This window comes from Pinus tabuliformis, chromosome 2_1 (genome assembly GCF_031772625.1).
Source record: "Pinus tabuliformis cultivar Carrire ecotype Pingquan chromosome 2_1, CPIR1, whole genome shotgun sequence".
Lineage (NCBI taxonomy): Eukaryota > Viridiplantae > Streptophyta > Pinopsida > Pinales > Pinaceae > Pinus > Pinus tabuliformis.
In genome coordinates, this window is record NC_142299.1 from 259102032 (window position 1) to 259113640 (window position 11609).

General features: G+C 34.5%; 1 pseudogene; it reads right to left on the reverse strand.

Moving 5' to 3' along the window:
- Positions 1 to 4730: 4730 nt before the first annotated feature.
- Positions 4731 to 5786, reverse strand: LOC149199718 (uncharacterized; annotated as a pseudogene).
- Between the last annotated feature and the right edge of the window lie 5823 nt (positions 5787 to 11609).

Consider the following 11609-nt stretch of genomic DNA (forward strand, 5'->3'; position numbering starts at 1 on the left):
TTTTAACTAAAAATGGTTAAATAATAGTTTTTTTTTATGAATTTCATGTCAAAAAAATAATAATAATCACTTTTTTTCAAAAAATAATGATTAACTTAAAAGTTAATGCAAAAATCACATCTTAGAAATATTGAACGCATAACAACCTTAATTGAGTGTTTATTCTTCTCATAAAATGTCAAAGTCAAAACATTGCAAAGCTTTATTTCCAAACATAACTTAAATTTAATCAACAATGTCATGTAATCCAAACTCTTCGTCCTCTAGGGTTTCATCATTGTTTTCTTCCACAATATTTTTTGCTTCCTTTTGCTCATTTTCCTCTTCTAATGGATCTTTGATGTCTGCAAATCTCCCAATGTATGTCTTTCCAAACATTCCATGTAATGGTGGGTGGGGTTCCTTTGCCTTTTTTGCCACATGTGATTCACTAAAGTCCCCTTTCTTCAACCCAATTTCTTGCATTGCATCTGGAAGAAATTGAAAAGCATTAATTCTTTGCTGAATGAAAGGCTGAAATGTTTAGAAATTTTCTTGAATAACTATTTCAAATACCATTTATGAAAAGATGGTAATGCAAGCACATAGAACCAATAAATAAGATTTCAAAGATGCAAGAGAATGTTATTGCCTAGTGGACAAATCTCTAGTCTCTATACAAACAAGCTACACCAAAACCATAAAAAAAACTAAGCAAGTTATTAAACCTTCTTAATTATAGTTTATTAAGCATAGGTCACTATGTGTTAAATATCATAGTCTAAAAATAAAATAAGTAACTTGCACCTCAAACTTACATTGAAAAGAAACATTAATACAAATGATCCAATTTCAATTGAGAACAATAGTTTATTATGCGGAAAACAAAAAGAAAAAACCCTTCTAATTCTAATTTAAACAAAGAGAAAATTTCAATATAAAAAACTCAACACCCATATCTAGATACATTATCACCACATCTCTTTGACTACAGATCAAGCACTAGAGAAAATTTTTAATATAAAACCCTGAGCATCCATATATAGATACATCAACACCCCATATTTTTGAGTAAAAATCAAGAACTCCTCTTTGTACATTAAAAAGGAGGGATGAATCAATCTATCTTGGTTTATGAGGAGCAATGAAAGGAATTTTTTTTATAATCTTCTAGTTTAGATCAACTAAATAAAAAGGTGTAGTAATTAATCATTCAGTTTGGGTTGTTGTTTCTAAAAGGGTATGGCCCAAAATTAATTATGTCCAATGTCACTTCATAATCTAATGATATGTAAGAAAGATCTCTTCCACTTGAATTAATAAGACACTAGAAACCTCACATACTCAAAACAAAACTATTGAAAACCAACTTGATTCAATAGACCTAATCAAAACAAACATACAAGAGAATGTAAAAATGAACATTTGAGTATACTCAAATCTTGAAATTTGTGATCCCAATTCATAATTTTTTATTTATTTCTATCTCATCATATGTTAATTATTTTAGAAAAAGAAAAAGACACCTACATTTCTATCTTATTCGGAGTTCATTATTTTGGAAAAGAGAAAGAAACCTATGTGTTCATCTAGAACATGGAGAAGAGGTAAACCGTGTTAGATTGTCTCTTTTTCTTTCACAATACACACCAATAACCACTCTTTTTAGCTTGCCAAGATTATTTAGCATCAAAAAATATCTGACAATGGAAGATTGGCAAATATTGTGTCATACACAATGATTGGAAAATATTGCGTCATACCCAATGAAAAACAAGATGGGAAGAAAACAAATAGATGTGGCAGATCCATGGGTGAAAAAGAAAAGTCATAAATACTAAACATATTGCAGATTTTTATAACTGCTTGCAAACCTGGCATAGATGCCTAATCTATGGATCATGAATAAGAGATTTGGATAGGTTATAATTCTAAGCTTAATAGAATTGTCACAACTTGTGACTTTACAAACTCCTTTTTGTTTGGGCACAAGAAGGTCCTATAAAACCACAAGCACTTCTACCTTATTATTCATGATGATGCCAAAATCAATAAACATATTATATACATTTTCTTCCTTATGTCACCTCCTCAACGCCCATGTCACTTTTATAAAATAAAATGTATTTATCATTCTACTCAACATTCATTTTTATCAAAATTCAATATTTTCACAAACATGAAATCACTTTAAAACATTTTATACCAATTTTATACCAATTTTCAAAATTAATAAAACAAACTCAACTAATTTAATAATGGTGAATTGTAATATATAGAAAGAACTCACTACATATCATCCACTACCAATGTTAATCAAGTGAATAAAAAAACACTATAATTCATCCAAAGGGTTGGACTATTGTTCCATGGGAATTTTTCGATGACTTAGTCTACCAAAACGATTACCAGAGATATGACAATAGACCCCCACATATACAAAAATACTTTAGCTAATAACGCGGTGAGCACAACAAGGATCTTTTCATACCTGCACTCTTTAGTGATAAGAAAACATCGCAGATTTGTGAAAGCCCATTTCCTTGGGAATCTAAAACATTGCATATGAGTTCAATACCATGTGTTTCAAAATTCGGCATTGTTTTTATATAGTTAACAAAATAATTAAAATAGCAGATGGGGCGATTCGTAGCAGATGGGGGCGATTTTGAGAATCACCGGGTGGTGGGGCAATTCTCAGAATCGCCCCACCACCACCCCGCCATCAGTGGTGGTGGTGGGGCGATTCTCAGAATCGCCCCACCACCCAGCGATTCTCAGAATTTCAAAACCCAAAGCTTTTAAAATGGTTTAACTGAATTTGCTAGGTTATTTTAGTTATATAAAAATGATTTTTTACATGGTTAAATCAAATCAACGGTGTGGACAGTTCTCCCAGCTGAGTGACTAATAAAATCTTTTTTCATTATCAGGAGAACAACATATTCATAAACCACCCCTAGATCATGCAAGTGTCTGCATGCCCTAGCCAGTGTAACCAGTATATCTTTTTCTTTCTCCTTTGAAATGCTATGTGCGTCAATGTCACTATTAATGTTAAATTTATCTTCCAAACAATTGCAAAGCCATGAAAGGGCGGAAAAAGACATTGATACGGGCTGGAAATGCATCCCCAAAGCCAAGTAATAGGTCTGCCGAGAGTATAAATTTGTCAATGCAACGAATTATGCTGGCACGCAGTTATTCAACAAGAAATAGAGTTGGAGTACCAACTAGTTTTCAAATCACTTTCAAGGCTTCTGAGGGGGAACACTCTGGGTCCCTCAAGTTTCAGAATTGAAGTTATGGATGCATACCAGAGATGTAGCCCTTATTAATTGAAGTTTCATTTTACGCAATTAAATTTCATCTCAGGAAGGTTGCATGAAAGAGAGAAAGCAATTATGTCTAAGCTGGAAACCCATTCTTCATCTGTAAAGAAATTCACAATGGATGCTAGGCATTCTTGCAAAATGCTAGAAAGACAAAGAAGTTTACGATCTAAAAAGCACCGTGTTACCATGACTGCCAAATTCTCTGCTCCAGAGGCTGTTAAATAGACCTCGACTTCCTTGCCCAGCAGCAAGCAGCCACAAATTTGACCCAAGACCGAATATTCTCTGGCGGCCCATCGTAGGAAAAATCATCTTTATCTTCTGAGAGAATCCAATCATCTCCCATAAAATCTTCCAAATATCCGTATATTTGAACATTTTCTTTAATTTGATCATAGGTAAGAACCTAATCAAGAGTACAAAAGCTTGATGAACCCTCAGTTCCTGAAAGAATGATGCTACATAAGAAATCACAAGCAGACATCTCCACATTTTCATTTGACGTGTGTGCCATTAAATTGAAGGCCCAACATACAGTAAACTCATCACAGTGACTACGAGATAAAATCAAGTTGAGAAGACAACCACTTCTTAAAAGCTCTACCATGAAAGACTCTCCATTTTCAGCACTCAAGCCTGTCATTAATCTAAGCTCGTTGTTTTTTGAAAGTTTTTGCAATAGGCGACTCACATCAATTGGGGCGATTCATAGCACATGGGGGCGATTCTAAGAATCACTGGGTGGTGGGGTGATTCTCAGAATTGCCTCGCCACCACCCCGTGACCAGTGGTGGTGGCGGGGTGGTGGCGTGGCGATTCTAAGAATCACCCCACCACCTGGCGATTCTTAGAATTTCAAAACCCAAAGCTTTTCAAATGGTTTAACTGAATTTGCTAGGTTATTTTAGTTATATAAAAATTATTTTTTACACGGTCAAATCAAATCAGCGGTGTGGACAGTTCTCCCAGCTGAGTGACTAATAAAATTGTTTTTCATTATCAGGAGAACAACATATTCATAAACCACCCCCAGGTCATGCAAGTGTCTGCATGCCCTAGCCAGTGTAACCAGTATATCTTTTTCTTTCTCCTTTGAAATGCTATGTGCGTCAATGTCACTATTAATGTTAAATTTCTCTTCCAAAAAATTGCAAAGCCATGAAAGGGTGGCAAAAGATATTGATACGGGCTGGAAATGTGTCCCCAGAGCCGAGTAACAGGTTTGCCGAGAGTATAAATTTTTCAATGCAACGAATTATGCTGGGACACAGTTATTCGACAAGAAATAGAGTTGGAGTACCAACTGGTTTTCAAATCACTTTCAAGGCTTCTGAGGGGGAACACTCTGGGTCCCTCAAGTTTCAGAATTGAAGTTATGAATGCATACCAAAGCTGCAACCCTTATTAATTGAAGTTTCATTTCAAGCAATTAAAGTTCATCTCAGGAAGGTTGCATGAAAGAGAGAAAGCAATTATGTCTGAGCTGGAAACCCATTCTTCATCTGTGAAGAAATTCACAATGGATGCCAGGGATTCTTGCAAAATGCTAGAAAGAAAAAGAAGTTTACGATCTAAAAAGAACCGTGTTACCATGACTGCAAAATTCTCTACTTCAGAGGCTGTTAAATAGACCTCGACTTCCTTGCCCGGCAGCAAGCAACCACAAATTTGACCCAAGACCAAATATTCTCTAGCAGCCCATCGTAGGCAAAATCATCTTTATCTTCTGAGAGCATCCGCTCATCTCCCATACAATCTTCCAAATATCCGTATATTTGAACAGTTTCTTTAATTTGATCATAGGTAGGAACCCAATCAAGAGTACAAAAGCTTGATGAACCTTCAGTTCCTGAAAGAATGATGCTGCATAAGAAATCACAAGCAGACATCTCCACATTTTCATTTGACGTGTGTGCCATTAAATTGAAGGCCCAACATACAGTAAACTCATCACAGTGACTACGAGATAAAATCAAGTTGAGAAGCCAACCACTTCTTAAAAGCTCTACCATGAAAGACTCCATTTTCAGCACTCAAGCCTATCATTAATCTGAGCTCGTTGTTTTTTGAAAGTTTTTGCAGTAGGGGACTCACATCAACTGTTGGAACAACCAGTTTTGGGGAGGATTTCTGAGAACCAAATATTCTTTCACCCCATGATGCAACCTCAACTGTTGCAACAATATTATGCACATGCCTTTCACACTCACTAACAAACTCAGACAATTGCTCCTCTTTCTTCTTTCCTCGTTTATCATCCTCCTCATCTGAGCTATCAGATGAGTACATCCTTGCTTTTTTCGACTCTCTTTCAACAATTTTAATCTTCTCTTGATAATGGTCATGAAGAAGCTCGTCCAAACCAATGAGAATTGCACTTTTTTTTCGGTCCGGAACCTTGTGCAGAGCCTTGGGGGGGGTCAAGTCCTCCATTTCAAAGTCCAAAAAATCGGTGTCCTCCATCTACTCTGGAGCCAAATTATTAATTGAAGTTTCATTAATATAATTAACTCATTATTATTATATTCGATGAAAATCATGTTACCTACTATTATTTATCACAATGAAAATCATGTTATCTACAATTATTTATCAATGGTGGTAACCTACAGGCTTTTACTTTTATGGCATGTTTCTGATTTTCAAACTAAAATATTAAACTCCTGACAAAGTCAAAACAATTTTAAAAAACATCCTCCAACTAAATTATCACAAAAATTATTTACCATCTTCCAAATTTTAAATATTTATATTTAATAGATAAATTATCCCATAAATAATAATTTACCAATCACCTATAACCTTAGTCTCTATCAAATAAATAATATAAAACCTATCACTTCTGAATTGACATGAGGTTCGCTTTCAATCTTATGATATTTTCAGAGGAAAAGATATTTCCCATAATCCGGTGGGTACTTAGTAGCAAGTGCCTTCACTTTATGAATCCCATATTTTTCATACTCTACATGCTGCCTTGTCCTTAACTTATCTTAGATTTTGTACTGTTTGTGGAAAAATCCTAGCATTGCGAAAGATCTATGGGAAAGGGTCACTGAGGTGGATATTTTGTAGTGTGTGCCTTTAAAATTGAGGCAGAAATGTTATCATATCTATAATATTTGGGAAATGCCATGGAATTTTTAAGCATAAAGTTGAGGCAGAAATGGTATCACAGTAATAATATTCGGGAAATGACATGGCAGTATGTGGTCGGCCGTTTGATTGTTTGTGGATATAATTGTTTGTATGTTGTTTTCATGTTAATACTGACAATGACGATCAATTAGAAAAGAGATGAGGTGTGATACATCTTACAGTGTGTCCGTTCAGCAAGATAAGACTCTCAGAGATCTTGTACATATTCTTCTCACAATTCACCACTTGTTGTAGGTACTTCTGCCAAGTTTTTCTTTACGGAAACTACGAATGAATATTAAGCGGAAGTCAATTTAAAAAACTAAGTAATATATCTTTTACATTGAATTAATGGATAATCTTGTCGTCAATTTAAACAACTAAGTAATATACTTTTACTGACCGATTTTCCTCACTCTGATAAATATTTGATTTAGGATCAAACATAATATGATATAATTATATAACTAAATAATAATAAAATAATCAAATTAATGAATAAATGATAGATATAAGACCAAATTAATGACTAAATGTCAGATATAAGATAGTTGGTAATAGGGTGTGTTGTGAAGTCAATGTTAGATATAATATAGTTGGTAATAGGGTGTGTTGTGAAGTCATTAGGGTTATTATTGATTCCTTAAATATGACTCAAGGATTTCTAAAAGTATTCTTCCAATATTAATGAGTTTCTATGTCTACAATGTAATCACCACAATGAAATAATAAGCATTTACTACCAACTAGATGTTCATAGCCCCATAAAAGTTTTTTATATCCCACGTTACTTCCCCCATTGGGGTGCTTTTCATTTATTTTATTTCTCCCTTTTCTTTTATTTAGATATGCGGATGGGTAACATCTAATTGATAATAGTGGGGGAAGCAACACACTAAATAACCATATTAGTAGGGGTGTCTCCTTATATTGGGTGTAAATTCTTGACCTAATTGACTTTTTAGAATTGTTGCCAAGGGAGATGTTTTTACGTTGTTGTTAAGATATTCGTAGTGAATTTGATAAATGTAATTATTTCTCAATGGTAATTGATGTTAACGGAGGTCCAAACTTAGTTTTCTCATTTTGGTTGTGTTTCCCATTGTGGTATTAGCGTCCATGTGCTCCTCATGAGTCACCTACAACAAAATAAGACAAACACAAAATACCATGTAACTATATTTAAAACGCCATCAAAGTTATTATTGTGGTTCATAAGATGACAGTGACAATGACCTTCCTTTAAAGGTTTGGAAATAAATTAAAATAGATTATTATTATGGCCTGAGATACTCTAATCAAAGTAAATCGAGTGGTCGTATGTAGCTCATCGTATTCTCCCTACATGTGGGGTATGATTTCACTGATGATACATTATTAGGATTGTGATTGACACTAGAGTTATCTTCTGGGAACTTGCTTGTTTTTTCCAATTATTTCATTCTTGAGAGAAAATCCTCTGGCATCTAGGTTTGGGATTTATTGATAGCAAATGAAGTTATCCTACCTTCATTTCTCAGGAACACATTTATGAGGGAGTAATAAGGTTCTTGAGGTGTAACTAAGTTGCTTTAGAACAAATGAAACTTGCTTCTGGGATTCCTTGTGAACCTTTTGTGAACATATTTTATGGAGGGGGTGATCAGTTTAGCGAGGGTCATTGAGGAGATTCACTGTAATCTAACTCCAATTCCTCTTTTTAGCGAAATCCTGGCCTCCTATGAATTTGTCATGCTCAAAATTAAAATAAGGATAATCAGGGAAATGTGCTTGATGTGATATGGTAAATTTGTCCATCTATGTTTAGGTGTAATAACCATGGCTTGTAATGGTCGAAAACATGTTGAATTTATACTTAGGAAAGAAAAATGATATTCTACCATAAACATTAATGTGTTTTTTTCCTCATAAACAACTTTGTTTGGCACATAAAAATTTGGTTTTACTAGCATTTGTGAAAAGGTTTGAAAATTGACCCTAAAAAAAAAAATCATCGTTCCAGTATCATCACTTTTTCGTTTTGAAGCTATATTTTGCACGAAAATTTCATATAAATTTCATAGTCATTTCCATTTTTAAAACATGTTCAAAATTGACCCCTAAAAAATTAAATCATCGTTCCAATATACACACTTTTCATTTTTAGCACTGTTTTTGATGTTTTTTCAGGATTTTTGGCCAGAGTTCCTGTTTTGAGTTTACAGTTCCCATTTCAAAGTTTACATTGTTTTTGCCAACAAAATAAAGTTGAAACAATTAAGACACCAGGTCTATTACAACCTTTATCCATTCCAAGCCAATGTTGGGAGGAGGTTTCAATGGATATTATAACAGGTTTACCCAAGTCTGATGGAAAGAGTGTCATCATGGTGGTAGTTGATAGAATTATCAAGTATGCACACTTTTGTGCATTATCACATCCGTTTAAAGCCAGTACAGTTTCTACTGCATTTATGGAAACAATTCAAAAGCTACATGGAAACCCAAATATTATTGTAAGTGACAGAGATCCCATATTCACTGGAAATTTTTGGACAGAATTATTTTCTTGTCTTGGTACTCAGTTAGCTCATAGCTCATCTTATCATCCTCAATCTGATGGGCAAACTGAGATAGTAAACAAATGTTTGGAAGGATATCTTCGTTGCTTTGTATTTGATAAACAGACACAATGGGTAAAATGGTTGCCTCTGGCTGAATGGTGGTATAACACTTCCTTCCATACAACAACAAAAATGACCCCATTTATGGCACTTTATGGGTATCAGCCACCATCCATCACATCATATTTAAGAGAAAATTCTAAGGTTCAAGCAGTGGAACATCACATCGAACATCAACAACAAGTCCTCCAACTCTCAAAGGATAACCTCGTGTTGGCACAGAATATAATGAAACAACAGGCAGATCAACATCATAGCGAAAGAAGTTTTGATGTAGGTGATTGGGTGTTCCTACGACTACAACCATATAAGCAAATGTCCCTCAAGCAAGCTAAGAAGGATAATAAATTATCACCAAAGTATTATGGTCCATACAAGGTGTTGCAAAAGATTGGTACTATGGCATACAAATTGGAGCTTTCTGCAACTTCTTGATTGCACCCAGTTTTCCATGTTTCATGTTTAAAGAAGGTTATAGGCGACAAGCTCCCAGTTCAAACAATATTGCCAGACTTGACGAGGAAGGAAAAATATATTGGAACCGGAAGCAGTCACAGAAACAAGAACTCGACAGCTACGAAATCGATCAATTTCAGAGTATCTTATCAAGTGGAAAAACTTATCCGCTGAAGATTCTACATGGGAGGATGAGAATTTTATATAGAAGCATCCAGAACTTCTCAAGCGTTGAGGACAACACTTTTTTGAAGGAGACGGGCATGTTGGGTCCCTATAATACTAGTGATTACCCCATTACTATTGTAGTTGTACCCCTTATTAATATTGATGTGCCCCTATTATCCCCATATTGTTATTACTGTGCCCCATAGAACCCCTCTATTGTTATTTTCGTGGCTTTATATTATTATTGTTAGGTCGGTTGGGTTATATTGTGACTCCTTATACTCCTATATATAGAAAGGAGGTTTTGTCATTTGAATGATCCAAGAATTGTTCATTTATGTAATGTAAAGGAGGTTGCCCCATTGAAGAGACTGAATTATAAGGCGTTGATCTATCTTTTCTATATTTTTCTTGAGCTGGTTTCATAACATAGACATTGAAAGAAAAGGTAGCCAGTCAAGTAAGACTAAATACAGAACCTTAGTTTCCTTAGTTGTGTGTTTGTCAGTAAAATGAGATGAATTGCCATTAATTGACTTACAAGAAAAAATTGTGGAGACGAGATCCTAATTTGACTTGGATGAGCTGTAGAATTGGGCAATTAAGAAATTTCAAGACAATAACAATGAGTTTTGTGTCTTAGATTCACTTTTTCCCCAATTTGTATTTCCACAAACATATCATTTCCCTAAATTCATTCTATGCTATTCAGATATGTATCTAGCAGGTGAAAAAGAAATAATTGCTAAAAATGGATAGTGTTTAGTCTATATTACATATGCGTCAAGTTTATAGGCCCTGTGAGTTGTGGTTCCCAATTGTACCCATCCAGTTTCCAACGAGATGTTGTTAGAAATCTATCAAAAGTTGACACTTGTACAAGGAGATTCTATATTTGAATGCTTCTTACCTGAAGAAGCTACTATTCCCAAGCACAATCCTCCATATCCTTCAAGAATTGTTCTAGAGATTTCCAGACATATCATATCTAAGATATGATGCATGTTAGGGTATGAAAGTGATGAAGTGGTAGATGAAAGAGTATTGGGTTTTTCTATCAAAATTTTCACGAGGAAAGAAGCCTTTGATTCTATTCAATTTCAATCAACTTCTGTCAAACAATATACATGAGAAAATTTTAAACTTTGGAATTGAAAAAGCGTTCGAGTATTAGTCAGTTTTGGTCTATATGTTCCTATACCACAAGTTAGATACAACTACAGAAACATGATTTACAGGGTAACGAGTGGTCAGTTTTTCATTAGAAAACATTATGAGAGATTCTTCTTTACGAACTTTGTGGGCCAATTCCTATCAGTATCTTTTGGTCTTTTGGCTAGCGATAAAATCCCAAAAATTTTGTTATTGGGTAAGTGTGATTTATAGCTTAGTGAAGAGACTGATATAGGTAACTATTTTTTCAATAAGAATTTTACTGAAATAAGACTATATGGGTGTGAACTGCCTCCATATCATTTAATAGTCTTTTTGCCAATTAGAATTTTTTCTCTTGAATTCAGTACACAAATCTTGAATGTAGACCAAGTTTATTTTTTGTCTAAAAAGAAAGAGCCAATATTGAAGATGAAAGCACAGATAGGACCGTTTGATGTAAATACCAGAGTTATTAATCAAGAGGTTGATTTTTTGTTAGCATAGATGAAATTAATGAAGGGGATCACTTGGTCCTATGACACGACTGGGATAACATCTGCACTTAGAATTTCATTGACGATGTTGGACATGCCAACATGTCAAGGGGATATCCTTGGTAGGAAGTCCCAATTAGACCTCAGAATGTTTGGTGTAGGAGTCCCAGCAGTGGGTCGTAAGGTAATGCCTTGACCGCGATGTCGCATAGAGGCAAGTA